Below are 14,074 nucleotides of genomic sequence, written 5' to 3'. Positions count from 1 at the left end.
TAGCCTCCACATTGACTCTGTACCGTAACACCCTGTATATAGCCTCCACATTGACTCTGTACCGTAATACCCTGTATATAGCCTCCACATTGACTCTGTACCGTAATACCCTGTATATAGCCTCCACATTGACTCTGTACCGTAATACCCTGTATATAGCCTCCACATTGACTCTGTACCGTAATACCCTGTATATAGCCTCCACATTGACTCTGTACTGTAATACCCTGTATATAGCCCCCACATTGACTCTGTACCGTAATACCCTGTACATAGCCTCCACATTGACTCTGTACCGTAATACCCTGTATATAGCCTCCACATTGACTCTGTACCGTAATACCCTGTATATAGCCTCCACATTGACTCTGTACCGGTACCCCCTGTATATAGCCTTGTTTGTTATTTTACTGCTGCTGTTTAATTGTTTGTTACTTTTATTTTTCTTAACTTCTTGAAACATTGTTGGTTAAGGGCTCGTACATAAGCATTTCACTATAAGGTCTACACCTGTTGTATTCCACGCATGTGACGAATAAAAATTTCATTTGATTATCTTTTTTTTGTCATGATTTTGTTTGGGTCTAATTGTGTTGCTGTCCTGTGGCTCTGTTGGAGTCTGTTTGTGTTAGTGAACAGAGCCCCAGGACCAGGATATAATGTCTATGTCTCTCTCTTTCTCCGTGCTCCTCCCGACAACACAGGACAGGATTACAGACCACACCCAACCAATAGAGTCAGGCGCGTACATGACACAGTAGCCGGGGTCGCGCACCGCTACTTCTTTTACTACTACGACCGAGCCAACCTACGGTCACGTTTTTCTACTACATCACTCTTCTCTCTCTCTCCTTCCTCCTCTCTCTCTCTAGCGCGACGTCTGAGCTCTGTAGTCCGTTCTAAAGTTGGTTTGGTGAGTAGCTCGCTACTTCATTTATTTACAGGTTACAACTCTTCATAATAAATGATGTTCCTTTTGTTAAAAAAAATACAAAATCATATAACTGTCTTGAACTTTTCCTGTTTGAGTGAAAAAATGATTGATTAGGCTATTTTTATGGCGTGGTAGGTTTGAAGTAATGTGTACTGGATGGTGTGGCAGGAGAGAGTGTAACTTTTATTTCTGAAGTTAGTAACTTAATTTCCACTGAGTAGAAACTTTTGGTTCCTGCCAATGAAAGGGGCGTAGTCTGTCTAGGAGTTTGTCTCCCTGCGCACGGAATGGATGTGTTTCCTTCATGTTCAATAATCCTATCGGGTTGGTGGATTTATATTGTATTTGTGTGCCTAGTCAACAACTGTCTGTCTGTCTCTATGTGTGTGTTTGAGGAGACAGTTTCCTACAGCAGGAAAATAATCCTGCGGTAACATGAAATGTAGATTATAATTCATGGACATTTTTTTGTAGTGGTTGATAAAACATTTTCATAAGGAAAAATCAAGTCTGGCAATTTTTAAACTAGAAATTACAAACTTCATAAGGCTTTTTTAAATAAAAAAATAAATAAATTTAAACCTCAAATACACGACAAGTTTTAAAATGTCCTGCATTGCAGGAAAGTTCTCCTACAACAGGGTGCTCTAACTCAGTAGTTCACAAACTGTTCATAACCCCCATTTTTTTGTTGGTGGAGATAATTTTGCCGTTTCCCCGCTACAGTCTGAGGAACCACTGATAACGCAGTCAGCAGCCCTCTCTGCTGAGCTTTAATTAGTGATGTGTATGAAGCCTGGTTATCTGACAGGTGGCGCTGTATTGAAGCCACTGAGCCTCCATCTTGGCTCTCCCTCCACGATCGTAAATAATATTCAGGAATCTATATAAATGTATTTAATAATGTTTACGTTCGTTTCTGACACGTTTATTATATTAATGCGTATTTTATTTATTTATATGTGTATGTTTGAGCCAAGCATAAAAATGAGAAAAATATATAAACATTTTCCTTAAAGTATTTTTTTTTTAGAGAGAGTACTAATGTTTCTGTCCCCACTATAACACTTTTTTTGTTTTTTTTTAATACATTTCATTTTGTCCTTTGAACGTTTTTATTGAAATACTATAGAATTCCATTCAATTCTATGGAGGACTGAACCTACTAGGGAGTTCCAATATGGCCGACAAAGGGGAGTTCCAATATGGCCGACAGGTGGCTTCAAAGCTGCTCAATGGCCAATACATAGCATCATCAATCCAGAGTTTTATATACACCATTGGGTTTAATCTGATGATTTATAACCCTAGTGGGAGGAACGCTCAGAGACGGTGGCGGCCAAGACTTTCTCCGTTGACGGATAACCCTTCCCCTGCTTTCTTCTTCCTAGTGGCGCCCCCGTGTGGTCAAAGAGTCGTACTGGAATGTCTGAACTAAAGGAACTTCAGGAATGAGCGTCATTCAAAGAAATGTACGTTTGCGCCCCATGGGAATTTACTGTATATAACAACAAAACACATTTTAAATGTTGCCTTACTGTTTCTGTTAGACTTAAGTAAAAGAACGCATTTTAATTCATTAACAGAGCAATGAAAACGGAGACAGAACGTTTTTAGAGCGGTTTAGTCTGCACGGTTTAGAAGACACACTGCCAGACAGGCCCATCTGTCGCGCACGAATCATTTCAGCTCCATGCATTCCATTGACTAAGAAATTGGCCGTCTGTCTATGTCCTCGGGGGGGGGGGGGGGATGCCTTGAAAACCTGGAATCCCATGAGTCTGGATCAGAACGTTCCATCCCAGTCGTTTTTTTTTTTGAACCCTATCCAAAACCTTAACGGTTAACTTAACCATTTTTAACCCTTAACTTAGAAATTTTGACGTTTGGAGAAACGTGGATAAACGTCAGAATCTGAAGTTCAAATTGATAAAAACTGTGAGATCTTGTTGGGATTCTATTTTATATATCTGTAACGTTCTAAATGTTCTAATCATTCTAAATCCCTTTGTCTGGGTGAAGATGACATCATATGTTGTTACTGTTGTAAGTCCCCAGACAGAGAGAGTAGAATTGTGTTTACTCTCCCTATCGTAAGCTGTAGTTGTGAAACTTGAGTGAATGATTGGATGGATGGATGGATGGATGGATGGGTGGATGTAGCATTTCGCTACACTCACATTAACATCTGCAAACCATGTGTATGTGACTAATAACATCATTGATTTGATGAATGGACCTCATGTAGCAACACTAGGTCAGGGAAATGGCTGCACTGTGTGTGTGTGTGTGTGTGTGTGAGAGAGAGAGAGAATTTTATTGATGTTTTTCACATTTTACAATCATAAATAATTCCCATAAATACAAATCAACTTTCACATGAATACATGTGAGTTTATAACGACATTACATGATTGACAGGTTAAATAGTGTCCTTGATTCCATGTTATTTCTTCTTTTAAGTTTTGATTTGTGTGTATATATAGTTTGAACAAAAAAGTTGTTTTATAGTCTTATATACATCTTCTTCCACATTTTACTGTTGATATTGTCCACAATTTTCCATGGTTCCTTTTTCCCTGCTGTGGAACATAACAATTTCCTCTCTGTCTGTCTGTCTCTCTCTCTCTGTCTCTGTCTCTCTCTGCTATCTCAGGCTTGTCCCAAGCTGTTCAGAATGTTAGATAGCAGTTGGTGCTGTGTGTGCATGTATGTGTCACAGGTGGGATCTGAACCCTGGACTCTTGATTGGGAAACTGTTGGTGAAGGGTATCCCACCATTAGGTGAAGGGTATCCCACTATTAGGTGAAGAGTATCCCCACCATTAGGTGAAGGGTATCCCACCATTAGGTGAAGGGTATCCCACTATTAGGTGAAGAGTATCCCACCATTAGGTGAAGGGTATCCCACCATTAGGTGAAGGGTATCCCACTATTAGGTGAAGAGTATCCCACCATTAGGTGAAGAGTATCCCACCATTAGGTGAAGGAGTATCCCCACCATTAGGCGAAGGAGTATCCCCACCATTAGGTGAAGAGTATCCCACTATTAGGTGAAGAGTATCCCCACCATTAGGTGAAGAGTATCCCACCATTAGGTGAAGAGTATCCCACTATTAGGTGAAGAGTATCCCACCATTAGGTGAAGAGTATCCCACCATTAGGTGAAGGAGTATCCCCACCATTAGGTGAAGGAGTATCCCCACCATTAGGCGAAGGAGTATCCCCACCATTAGGCGAAGGAGTATCCCCACCATTAGGCGAAGGAGTATCCCCACCATTAGGCGAAGGAGTATCCCCACCATTAGGCGAAGGAGTATCCCCACCATTAGGCGAAGGAGTATCCCCACCATTAGGTGAAGAGTATCCCCACCATTAGGTGAAGAGTATCCCACCATTAGGCGAAGGAGTATCCCCACCATTAGGCGAAGGAGTATCCCCACCATTAGGCGAAGGAGTATCCCCACCATTAGGCGAAGGAGTATCCCCACCATTAGGCGAAGGAGTATCCCCACCATTAGGCGAAGGAGTATCCCCACCATTAGGCGAAGGAGTATCCCCACCATTAGGCGAAGGAGTATCCCCACCATTAGGCGAAGGAGTATCCCCACCATTAGGCGAAGGAGTATCCCCACCATTAGGCGAAGGAGTATCCCCACCATTAGGTGAAGGAGTATCCCCACTATTAGGTGAAGAGTATCCCACCATTAGGTGAAGAGTATCCCCACCATTAGGTGAAGGAGTATCCCCACCATTAGGTGAAGGAGTATCCCCACCATTAGGTGAAGAGTATCCCCACCATTAGGTGAAGGAGTATCCCCACCATTAGGCGAAGGAGTATCCCCACCATTAGGCGAAGGAGTATCCCCACCATTAGGCGAAGGAGTATCCCCACCATTAGGCGAAGGAGTATCCCCACCATTAGGCGAAGGAGTATCCCCACCATTAGGCGAAGGAGTATCCCCACCATTAGGCGAAGGAGTATCCCCACCATTAGGCGAAGGAGTATCCCCACCATTAGGCGAAGGAGTATCCCGCCATTAGGTGAAGAGTATCCCACCATTAGGTGAAGAGTATCCCACCATTAGGTGAAGGAGTATCCCCACCATTAGGCGAAGGAGTATCCCCACCATTAGGTGAAGAGTATCCCACTATTAGGTGAAGAGTATCCCCACCATTAGGTGAAGAGTATCCCACCATTAGGTGAAGAGTATCCCACTATTAGGTGAAGAGTATCCCACCATTAGGTGAAGAGTATCCCACCATTAGGCGAAGGAGTATCCCCACCATTAGGTGAAGGAGTATCCCCACCATTAGGTGAAGGAGTATCCCCACCATTAGGCGAAGGAGTATCCCCACCATTAGGCGAAGGAGTATCCCCACCATTAGGCGAAGGAGTATCCCCACCATTAGGCGAAGGAGTATCCCCACCATTAGGCGAAGGAGTATCCCCACCATTAGGCGAAGGAGTATCCCCACCATTAGGCGAAGGAGTATCCCCACCATTAGGTGAAGAGTATCCCCACCATTAGGTGAAGAGTATCCCCACCATTAGGCGAAGGAGTATCCCCACCATTAGGCGAAGGAGTATCCCCACCATTAGGCGAAGGAGTATCCCCACCATTAGGCGAAGGAGTATCCCCACCATTAGGCGAAGGAGTATCCCCACCATTAGGCGAAGGAGTATCCCCACCATTAGGCGAAGGAGTATCCCCACCATTAGGCGAAGGAGTATCCCCACCATTAGGCGAAGGAGTATCCCCACCATTAGGCGAAGGAGTATCCCCACCATTAGGCGAAGGAGTATCCCCACCATTAGGCGAAGGAGTATCCCCACCATTAGGTGAAGGAGTATCCCCACTATTAGGTGAAGAGTATCCCACCATTAGGTGAAGAGTATCCCCACCATTAGGTGAAGGAGTATCCCCACCATTAGGTGAAGGAGTATCCCCACCATTAGGTGAAGAGTATCCCCACCATTAGGTGAAGGAGTATCCCCACCATTAGGTGAAGGAGTATCCCCACCATTAGGCGAAGGAGTATCCCCACCATTAGGCGAAGGAGTATCCCCACCATTAGGCGAAGGAGTATCCCCACCATTAGGCGAAGGAGTATCCCCACCATTAGGCGAAGGAGTATCCCCACCATTAGGCGAAGGAGTATCCCCACCATTAGGCGAAGGAGTATCCCCACCATTAGGCGAAGGAGTATCCCGCCATTAGGTGAAGGGGATTTTAAGAGCGTGAGTCAGCCTCACATCTACTATACATGCCCAATTTTGCTCCAGCCCTGCTCTAATACACCTGATTTTGGCAAATACCTGAGAAGCAGCTGATTACTAAACCAGGTGTTTTAGAGCAGGGCTGGAACAAAACCCTGTTAGAGGGTAGCTCTCCAAGAGGGGGGGTTGCCTACTCCTGAGGTCTACCTATCTCAGTTAGTACTGCTTCTCTCCCCTCTCCTCTCATTTCCTCATTTCCTTCCTCTCATTTCCTCATCTCCTTCCTCTCGTTTCTTCTCACCTCATTTCCTCTCACCTCATTTCCTCTCACCTCATTTCCTCTCACCTCATTTCCTCTCACCTCATTTCCTCTCACCTCATTTCCTCTCACCTCATTTCCTCTCCTCATCTCCTTCCCTCTCCTCATCTCCTTCCTCTCTCCTCTCTTCTTCCTCTCTCCTCTCTTCTTCCTCTCATCTCTTCTCTCCATCAGTTCCGTGTGTTTTTTGCCATTTGGTGAAAGAACGTCAACGACACTCATCTGTCGTCCATGAGCCAGTCTGGCAGAGCATTTAGCGGTCGCTCCTCTTTTACTGTGTGTGTGTGTGTGTGTGTGTGTGTGTGTGTGTGTGTGTGTGTGTGTGTCCCAGTTGATATTGAATGAACTAAAGATGTGTTGGACTCACAGGAAACCTGTTACTACTGCAGAGAGACACACACACACACACACACACACACACACACACAGCACATTGGCAGCAGTAGCAGCATATGGCTATAACATATTCCAGTGCTATAAAACATGAAGCTGGATACTAGTGACAGGAGTCAGAATAATTTCCACAAGCTCTGATACTGTACTGCAGACAGAGACCTGATGAAGAGGAGGAGGAGGAACACTGTACTGCAGACAGAGACCTGATGAAGAGGAGGAGGAGGAACACTGTACTGCAGACAGAGACCTGATGAAGAGGAGGAGGAGGAACACTGTACTGCAGACAGAGACCTGATGAAGAGGAGGAACACTGTACTGCAGACAGAGACCTGATGAAGAGGAGGAGGAACACTGTTCTGCAGACAGAGACCTGATGAAGAGGAGGAGGAACACTGTACTGCAGACAGAGACCTGATGAAGAGGAGGAGGAGGAACACTGTACTGCAGACAGAGACCTGATGAAGAGGAGGAACACTGTTCTGCAGACAGAGACCTGATGAAGAGGAGGAGGAACACTGTTCTGCAGACAGAGACCTGATGAGGAGGAGGAAGAGGAACACTGTACTGCAGACAGAGACCTGATGAAGAGGAGGAACACTGTTCTGCAGACAGAGACCTGATGAAGAGGAAGAGGAACACTGTACTGCAGACAGAGACCTGATGAAGAGGAGGAGGAACACTGTTCTGCAGACAGAGACCTGATGAAGAGGAGGAGGAGGAACACTGTACTGCAGACAGAGACCTGATGAAGAGGAGGAGGAAGAGGAACACTGTGCTTCACACAGAGACCTGACCAAGCTGAGGAGGAGGAAGATGAGGAGGCTGTTTCATGGTTCATTAGATATGTAGTTGAATCAGGTGTTGTAGTGCAGGGCTGCTTTGGGGATAACGGAGTACCGGGGTCAGAACCCACGGTTCTGTTCTGTACCGGGGTCAGAACGCACAGTTCTAGAGCCTCCTGAGTGGTGCAGCGGTCTAAGCTACTGCATCACAGTGCTAGAGGCGGCACTACAGACCCTGGTTCGATTCCAGGCTGTATCACAGCGGTCTAAGGCACTGCATCACAGTGCTAGGAGGCGTCACTACAGACCCTGGTTCGATCCCAAGCTGTATCACAGTGCTAGGAGGCGTCACTACAGACCCTGGTTTGATCCCAGCTATTACTCAATAGCAAGGCTATGCTCACTGAGTCTGTACATAGTCAAAGCTTTCCTTAAGTTTGGGTCAGTCACAGTGGTCAGGTATTCTGCCACAGTGTTCTCTCTGTTTAGGTACAAATAGCATTCTAGTTTGCTCCGTTTTTTGTTAATTCTTTCCAATGTGTCAAGTAATTATCTTTTAGTTTTCTCATGATTTGTTTGGGTCTGTTTGTGTTGCTGTCCTGGGGCTCTGTGGGGTCTAATTGTGTTGCTGTCCTGGGGCTCTGTGGGGTCTGTTTGTGTTGCTGTCCTGGGGCTCTGTGGGGTCTGTTTGTGTTGCTGTACTGGGGCTCTGTGGGGTCTGTTTGTGTTGCTGTACTGGGGCTCTGTGGGGTCTGTTTGTGTTTGTGAACAGAGCCCCAGGACCAGCTTGCTTAGGGGACTCTTCTCCAGGTTCATCTCTCTGTAGGTGATGGCTTTGTTATGGAAGGTTTGGGAATCGCTTCCTTTTAGGTGGTTGTAGAATTTAACAGCTCTTTTCTGGATTTTGATAATTAGCGGGTATCGGCCTAATTCTGCTCTGCATGCATTATTTTGTGTTATACATGGAGGATGTTTTTCCATATTGGTGTTTGTCCCATTTTGTGAGTTATTGGTTGGTGAGCGGAACCCCAGACCTCACAACCATAGAAAGCAATGGGTTCTATAATTGATTCAAGTATTTTTAGCCAGATCCTAATTGGTATGTTGAATTTTATGTTCCTTTTGATGGCATAGAAGGCCCTTCTTGCTTTGTCTCTCAGATCCTTCACAGCTTTGTGGAAGTTACCCTGTGTCGCTGATGTTTAGGCCGAGGTATGTATAGTTTGTTGTGAGGGAGTTACCCTGTAGTGCTGATGTTTAGGCCGAGGGATGTATAGTTTGTTGTGAGGGAGTTACCCTGTAGTGCTGATGTTTAGGCCGAGGTATGTATAGTTTGTTGTGAGGGAGGAGTTACCTGTAGAGCTGATGTTTAGGCCGAGGTATGTATAGTTTGTTGTGAGGGAGTTACCCTGTAGTGCTGATGTTTAGGCCGAGGTATGTATAGTTTGTTGTGAGGGAGTTACCTGTAGAGCTGATGTTTAGGCCGAGGTATGTATAGTTTGTTGTGTGGGAGTTACCTGTAGTGCTGATGTTTAGGCCGAGGTATGTATAGTTTGTTGTGAGGGAGTTACCTGTAGTGCTGATGTTTAGGCCGAGGTATGTATAGTTTGTTGTGTGGGAGTTACCTGTAGTGCTGATGTTTAGGCCGAGGTATGTATAGTTTGTTGTGAGGGAGTTACCTGTAGTGTTGATGTTTAGGCCGAGGTATGTATAGTTTGTTGTGAGGGAGTTACCCTGTGTCGCTGATGTTTAGGCCGAGGTATGTATAGTTTGTTGTGAGGGAGTTACCCTGTGTCGCTGATGTTTAGGCCGAGGTATGTATAGTTTGTTGTGAGGGAGTTACCCTGTAGTGCTGATGTTTAGGCCGAGGTATGTATAGTTTGTTGTGAGGGAGTTACCTGTAGTGCTGATGTTTAGGCCGAGGTATGTATAGTTTGTTGTGAGGGAGGAGTTACCTGTAGAGCTGATGTTTAGGCCGAGGTATGTATAGTTTGTTGTGAGGGAGGAGTTACCTGTAGTGCTGATGTTTAGGCCGAGGTATGTATAGTTTGTTGTGAGGGAGTTACCCTGTAGTGCTGATGTTTAGGCCGAGGTATGTATAGTTTGTTGTGTGGGAGTTACCCTGTAGTGCTGATGTTTAGGCCGAGGTATGTATAGTTTGTTGTGTGGGAGTTACCTGTAGTGCTGATGTTTAGGCCGAGGTATGTATAGTTTGTTGTGAGGGAGGAGTTACCTGTAGTGCTGATGTTTAGGCCGAGGTATGTATAGTTTGTTGTGAGGGAGGAGTTACCTGTAGTGCTGATGTTTAGGCCGAGGTATGTATAGTTTGTTGTGAGGGAGTTACCCTGTAGTGCTGATGTTTAGGCCGAGGTATGTATAGTTTGTTGTGAGGGAGGAGTTACCTGTAGTGCTGATGTTTAGGCCGAGGTATGTATAGTTTGTTGTGAGGGAGGAGTTACCTGTAGTGCTGATGTTTAGGCCGAGGTATGTATAGTTTGTTGTGAGGGAGGAGTTACCTGTAGTGCTGATGTTTAGGCCGAGGTATGTATAGTTTGTTGTGAGGGAGGAGTTACCTGTAGTGCTGATGTTTAGGCCGAGGTATGTATAGTTTGTTGTGAGGGAGTTACCTGTTGTGCTGATGTTTAGGCCGAGGTATGTATAGTTTGTTGTGAGGGAGTTACCTGTAGAGCTGATGTTTAGGCCGAGGTATGTATAGTTTGTTGTGTGGGAGTTACCCTGTAGAGCTGATGTTTAGGCCGAGGTATGTATAGTTTGTTGTGAGGGAGTTACCCTGTAGAGCTGATGTTTAGGCCGAGGTATGTATAGTTTGTTGTGTGCTCCAAGGCAACGGTGTTTAGATGGGGGAGACCTAGGGAGGTGTTGAAGGGGGATGACCTAGGGAGGAGGTGAAGGGGTAGACCTAGGGAGGAGTGAAGGGGGTGAAGACCTAGGGAGGAGGTGAAGGGGGTGAAGACCTAGGGAGGAGGTGAAGGGGGTGAAGACCAAGGGAGGAGTGAAGGGGGTGAAGACCTAGGGAGGAGTGAAGGGGGTGAAGACCTAGGGAGGTGGTGAAGATGGGGAAGACCTAGGGAGGGGGTGAAGGGGGAGACCTAGGGAGGGGGTGAAGGGGGAGACCTAGGGAGGGGGTGAAGGGGGAGACCTAGGGAGGGGGTGAAGCCCTAGGGAGGGGGTGAAGCCCTAGGGAGGTGGTGAAGGGGGAGACCTAGGGAGGTGAAGGGGGAGACCTAGGGAGGGGGAAAAGGGGGAAGACCTAGGGAGGTGGTGAAGGGGGGAGACCTAGGGAGGGGGTGAAGGGGGGAGACCTAGGGAGGGGGTGAAGGGGCGAGACCTAGGGAGGGGGTGAAGGGGGGGGCCTAGGGAGGGGGTGAAGGGGGAGACCTAGGGAGGGGGTGACCTAGGGAAGGAGTGAAGACCTAGGGAGGGGGTGAAGGGGGAGACCTAGGGAGGGGTGAAGACCTAGGGAGGAGTGAAGGGGGTGAAGACCTAGGGAGGAGTGTAGGGGGTGAAGACCTAGGGAGGAGTGAAGGGGTGGACCTAGGGAGGGGGTGAAGGGGTAGACCTAGGGAGGAGTGAAGGGGGTGAAGACCTAGGGAGGTGGTGAAGGTGGGGAAGACCTAGGGAGGGGGTGAAGGGGGAGACCTAGGGAGGGGTTGAAGGGGTAGACCTAGGGAGGGGTTGAAGGGGTAGACCTAGGGAGGGGGTGAAGGGGGAGAAGACCTAGGGAGGAGTGAAGGGGGTGAAGACCTAGGGAGGAGTGAAGGGGAAGACCTAGGGAGGGATTGAAGGGGTAGACCTAGGGAGGGGGTGAAGGGGGAGACCTAGGGAGGAGTGAAGGGGTTGAAGACCTAGGGAGGTGGTGAAGGTGGGGAAGACCTAGGGAGGGGGTGAAGGGGGAGACCTAGGGAGGGGTTGAAGGGGTAGACCTAAGGAGGGGTTGAAGGGGTAGACCTAGGGAGGGGGTGAAGGGGGAGAAGACCTAGGGAGGAGTGAAGGGGGTGAAGACCTAGGGAGGAGTGAAGGGGGTGAAGATCTAGGGAGGTGGTGAAGACCTAGGGAGGTGGTGAAGGTGGGGAAGACCTAGGGAGGGGGTGAAGGGGGAGACCTAGGGAGGAGTGAAGGGGGTGAAGACCTAGGGAGGAGTGAAGGGGGTGAAGACCTAGGGAGGTGGTGAAGACCTAGGGAGGTGGTGAAGGTGGGGAAGACCTAGGGAGGGGGTGAAGGGGGAGACCTAGGGAGGGGGTGAAGGGGGAGACCTAGGGAGGGGGTGAAGGGGGAGACCTAGGGAGGTGGTGAAGGAAGAGACCTAGGGAGGTGGTGAAGGAAGAGACCTAGGGAGGTGGTGAAGGGGGGAAACCTAGGGAGGGGGTGAAGGGGGGAGACCTAGGGAGGGGGGGGAGACCTAGGAAGGGGGGGAGACCTAGGGAGGGGGTGAAGGGGGAGACCTAGGGAGGGGGTGAAGGGGGAGACCTAGGGAGGGAGAAGACCTAGGGAGGAGTGAAGGGGGTGAAGACCTAGGGAGGAGTGTAGGGGGTGAAGACCTAGGGAGGAGTGAAGGGGTAGACCTAGGGAGGAGTGAAGGGGGTGAAGACCTAGGGAGGAGTGTAGGGGGTGAAGACCTAGGGAGGAGTGAAGGGGTAGACCTAGGGAGGAGTGAAGGGGGAGACCTAGGGAGGTGGTGAAGGTGGGGAAGCCCTAGGGAGGGGGTGAAGCCCTAGGGAGGGGGTGCAGCCCTAGGGAGGGGGTGAAGCCCTAGGGAGGGGGTGAAGCCCTAGGGAGGTGGTGAAGGGGGTGAAGCCCTAGGGAGGTGGTGAAGGGGGAGACCTAGGGAGGTGGTGAAGGGGGGAGACCTAGGGAGGTGGTGAAGGGGGGAGACCCAGGGAGGTGGTGAAGGTGGGGAAGACCTAGGGAGGGGGTGAAGGTGGGGAAGACCTAGGGAGGGGGTGAAGGGGGAGACCTAGGGAGGGGGTGAAGCCCTAGGGAGGGGGTGAAGGGGGAGACCTAGGGAGGGGGTGAAAGGGGAGACCTAGGGAGGGGGTGAAGCCCTAGGGAGGGGGTGAAGGGGGAGACCTAGGGAGGTGGTGAAGGGGGAGACCTAGGGAGGGGGTGAAGGGAGAGCCCTAGGGAGGGGGTGAAGGGGGAGCCCTAGGGAGGGGGTGAAGGGGGAGCCCTAGGGAGGGGGTGAAGGGGGAGCCCTAGGGAGGGGGTGAAGGGGGAGACCTAGGGAGGGGGTGAAAGGGGAGACCTAGGGAGGGGGTGAAGCCCTAGGGAGGGGGTGAAGGGGGAGACCTAGGGAGGTGGTGAAGGGGGAGACCTAGGGAGGTGGTGAAGGTGGGGAATACCTAGGGAGGGGATGAAGGGGGAGACCTAGGGAGGGGGTGAAGGGGGAGACCTAGGGAGGGGGTGAAGGGGGAGACCTAGGGAGGGGGTGAAGGGGGAGACCTAGGGAGGGGGTGAAGCCCTAGGGAGGGGGTGAAGGGGGAGACCTAGGGAGGTAGTGAAGGGGGAGACCTAGGGAGGTGGAAAAGGGGGAAGACCTAGGGAGGTGGTGAAGGGGGGAGACCTAGGGAGGGGGTGAAGGGGGGAGATCTAGGGAGGGGGTGAAGGGGGGAGACCTAGGGAGGGGGTGAAGGGGGGAGACCTAGGGAGGGGGTGAAGTGGGGAGACCTAGGGAGGTGGTGAAGGGGGGAGACCCAGGGAGGTGGTGAAGGTGGGGAAGACCTAGGGAGGGGGTGAAGGGGGAGACCTAGGGAGGGGGTGAAGGGGGAGACCTAGGGAGGTGGTGAAGGGGGGAGACCTAGGGAGGGGGTGAAGGGGGGAGACCTAGGGAGGGGGTGAAGGGGGGAGACCTAGGGAGGTGGTGAAGGGGGGAGACCCAGGGAGGTGGTGAAGGTGGGGAAGACCTAGGGAGGGGGTGAAGGGGGAGACCTAGGGAGGGGGTGAAGGGGGAGACCTAGGGAGGGGGTGACCTAGGGAAGGAGTGAAGACCTAGGGAGGGGGTGAAGGGGGAGACCTAGGGAGGGGGTGAAGGGGGAGACCCTAGGGAGGGGTGAAGACCTAGGGAGGAGTGAAGGGGGTGAAGACCTAGGGAGGAGTGTAGGGGGGGTGAAGACCTAGGGAGGAGTGAAGGGGTGGACCTAGGGAGGAGTGAAGGGGTGGACCTAGGGAGGAGTGAAGGGGGAGACCTAGGGAGGTGGTGAAGGTGGGGAAGACCTAGGGAGGGGGTGAAGGGGGTGAAGACCTAGGGAGGGGGTGAAGGGGGAGACCTAGGGAGGGGTTGAAGGGGTAGACCTAGGGAGGGGTTGAAGGGGTAGACCTAGGGAGGGGGTGAAGGGGGAGAAGACCTAGGGAGGGGGTGAAGGGGGAGACCTAGGGAGGGGGTGAAGGGGGAGACCTAGGGAGGG

General features: G+C 50.0%; 1 protein-coding gene across 3 annotated transcripts in view; it reads left to right on the top strand.

The window, feature by feature from the left end:
* The first annotated feature begins 773 nt into the window (after positions 1 to 773).
* The window catches only part of emp2 (epithelial membrane protein 2), a 39,251-nt gene continuing 25,950 nt past the window's right edge, over positions 774 to 14,074 (top strand). Inside the window, exons 1-2 of one of the 3 annotated variants that reach the window (XM_082971379.1) lie at positions 774 to 913; positions 2,326 to 2,406. The gene's annotated coding sequence lies outside the window, so the exon portion shown is untranslated. Of the gene's footprint in view, positions 914 to 1,209; positions 1,259 to 2,325; positions 2,407 to 14,074 lie in introns of those variants that run through there. The other 2 variants (NM_001141058.3, XM_082971380.1) reach the window with 2 other exon arrangements.

The sequence above is a fragment of the Salmo salar genome, chromosome 03, assembly GCF_965601325.2.
Source record: "Salmo salar chromosome 03, fSalSal1, whole genome shotgun sequence".
In the NCBI taxonomy this organism is placed as follows: domain Eukaryota; kingdom Metazoa; phylum Chordata; class Actinopteri; order Salmoniformes; family Salmonidae; genus Salmo; species Salmo salar.
This window is presented reverse-complemented; position numbering and strand designations above follow the sequence as displayed.